Source organism: Trichechus manatus, unplaced genomic scaffold (genome assembly GCF_000243295.1).
Source record: "Trichechus manatus latirostris isolate Lorelei unplaced genomic scaffold, TriManLat1.0 scaffold00143, whole genome shotgun sequence".
NCBI classification, from domain to species: Eukaryota; Metazoa; Chordata; class Mammalia; order Sirenia; family Trichechidae; genus Trichechus; species Trichechus manatus.
In genome coordinates, this window is record NW_004444079.1 from 4,418,400 (window position 1) to 4,421,595 (window position 3,196).

Here is a 3,196-nt window from a genome sequence, read left to right on the forward strand (position 1 = left end):
CAGCCAAGATCCATCTGACAACAGCAATGATATCCCTCATTCCACATCCTCTTCTGAATCGGCTTGAATTTCTGGCAGTCCCTGTCAATGGACTGCTGCAACCTCTTTTGAATGATTTTCAGCACAATTTTACTTGCATGTGATATTAATAATATTGTTCGATAACTTCCGCATTCTTTTGAATCCCCTTTCTTTGGAATGGGCACAAATATGGATCTCTTCCAGTCGGTTGGCCAGGTAGCTATCTTCCAAATTTCTTGGCATAGACAAGTGAGCACCTCCAGGGCTGCATCAGTTTGTTGAAACATCTCAGTTGGTATTCCGTCAGTTCCTGGAGCCTTGTTTTCCACCAATGCCGTCGGTGCAGCTTGTACCTCTTCTTTCAATACCATTGGTTCTTGATTATATGCAGCCTCCTGAAATGACTGAACATCAGTCAGTTCTTTTCAGTACAGTGACTTTGTGTATTCCTTCCATCTTCCTTTGCTGCTTCCTGCACCATTCAGTAGTTTGCCCATAGAATCCTTCAATATTGCAACTTGAGGCTTGAATTTTATCTTCAGTACTTTCAGCTTGAGAAATGCCAAGTGTGTTCTTCTCTTTTGGTTTTCTAACTCCAGATCTTTGCATATTTCATTATAATATTTTACTTTGACTTCTCGAGCCACCCTTTGAAATCTTCTGTTCAACTCTTTTACTTCATCATTTCTTCCATTCACTTTAACTATTCTATGTTCCAGAGCAAGTTTCAGAGTCTTTTCTGACATCCATTTTCGTCTTTTCCTTCTTTCCCGTCTTTTTCATGATCTTTTGCTTTCTTCATGTATGATGTCCTTCATGCCATCCCACAACTCTTCTGGTCTTCAGTCATCAGTATACAATGCTTCAAATCTATTCTCAAGATGGTCTCTAAATTCCGGTGAGATATACTCAAGGTCGTACTTTGGCTTTTGTGGACTTGTTTTAATTTTCTTCCATTTCAACTTGAACTTGCATATGAGCAATTGATGTTCTCTTCCACAGTAGGCATCTGGTCTTGTTCTGACTGATGATAGTGAGCTTCTCCATCATCTCTTTCCACAGATTTAATGAATTTGATTCCTCTGTATTCAACCGGTGATGTCCATGTATATAGAAGCCGTTTAAGTTGTTGAAAAAAATTTTACTTGCAATGAAGAAGTTATTGGTCTTGCAAAATTCTATCATTCAATCTCTGGGATCATTTCCATCACCAAGGCCATATTTTCCAACTATTTTTCCTTCTTCTTTGTTTCCAACTTTCGCATTCCAATCACCAGTAATTATCAATGTATATTGAATGCATGTTTGATCAATTTCAGACTGCAGAAATTGGTTAAAATCTTCAATTTCTTTATCTTTGGCATTAGTTGTTGGTGTGTATATTTGAATAATATACAGTCATATCAACTCGCCTGCCTTGTAGGCATATGGATATTATCCTATCACTGACAGCATTGTACTTCAGGATAGATCTCGAAATGTTCTTTTTGAGAATGAATGTGACTTCATTCCTCTTCAAATTTTCATTCCTGGCACAGTAGACCATATGACTGTCTGATTCAAAATGCCCAATATCAGTCCGTTTCAGCTCATTAATGTCGAGGATATGGACCTTTATGTATTACATCTCATTTTTGATAACTTCTAATTTTCCTAGATTCATACTTCGTATATTTCATGTTCTGATTATTAATGGATGTTTGCAGCTGTTTCTTCTCATTTTGAGTCGTGCCACATCAGCAAATGAAGATCTGGAAAGCTTTACTCCATGCACATCATTATGGTCAACTCTATTTTGAGGAGGCAGCTCTTCCCCAGGTGTATTTTGTGTGCCTTCCAACCTGAGGGGCTCATCTTCCGGCACTAAATTAGACAATGTTCTGCTACTATTCATAAGGTTTTCACTGGCCAATCTTTTTTGGAAGTAGACCACCAGGTCCTTCTTCCTAGTCTGTCTTAGTCTGGAGGCTCCACTGAAACCTGTCCACCATGGGTGACCCTGCTGGTATTTGAAATACCCGTAGCATAGCCTCCAGCATCACAGCAACAAGCAAACCATCACAGTATGCAACTGACAGACGAGTGGTGGATTGAGTTAGCTAGACTGATTTAAATTATCTGGGATCTGAGTGGTCACAATGATCTTCTCATTCCTAAGCCTGACTTTAATGAGTATAACTTTAGCCTGTTACTGTTATGTCTCCAATGATTTTCTGTTAATCTTGTTTAAGAAAGTTCCCCTTTATTTTTTATCATAATGATGATTGAATTTTATCAACAGCTTTCCGCAACTGATAAATAATATGTTGATATAACAATATGGTCTTTCTTTCTCCTTTAAGCTATGAGAGCTCTAAAGGTTTCGTTTTAAGCTCTTATGAACAAATATACAGATACTTTTTGGAGAGATAACACTTTAAAGCTGTCAACAGCCATTTATCCTTAGTCTGACTGGAGGCACAGAAATCAAGAGGGTCATGAGGATTCACAGCATCTGGGGTGGAGGCCAAAATAGAGCATTAAAGTACAAAAATATTCAGGCTGGGCTCTTAACTGCCCAGAGATTGCAGGCTCAGGTTAACACAGGCTACTCCTGCACCTTCCCCTTTGACCTCTGCTTATGCTATGCGCTGCTTAGAAAACCCTTTTATCCGCCTTGTTCTTGTTCCACCAATCTCTGCTCATGGAAACCGTATCCATTCTTTAAGGCTCAAATTAAATGCTATCTCCTCTGGAATCTTCCCAGATCCTCCAGACCCACTGTCCCCCAAATCCCAACTCTTCAGTGCCACTTCATTTTATATGAACCCCAGTGTAGCAGGAATAACTTTATTCCGCTGTGTATAACTGCTTTTGGTGTATGTACATTTTCTTTCTCTCTCTAGCCCAGTGATTGGCAGAGTGCCTGGCATACAGTGGGTGCTCAACAAACGCTAAATGAAGCCCTGGCAGAATTAAGAGTCCGCTGCTGCTCTTTATCCTAACAGCCCTTCCCGCCCTGCCGGGACTGAGGACACCATTTCAGTCAGGGTCCTGCAGGGTGGACTCCGTCTCAGCAGAGGGCATCCAAGACCCCTCACCAGCCCCGGAAGCCGGGCTGCCTGCAATGGGAAGACTACACTTCCCAGTGATCCCAGGGAAAAGCGAAAAGCCTTTGGCTTTGACAGCCACCGCC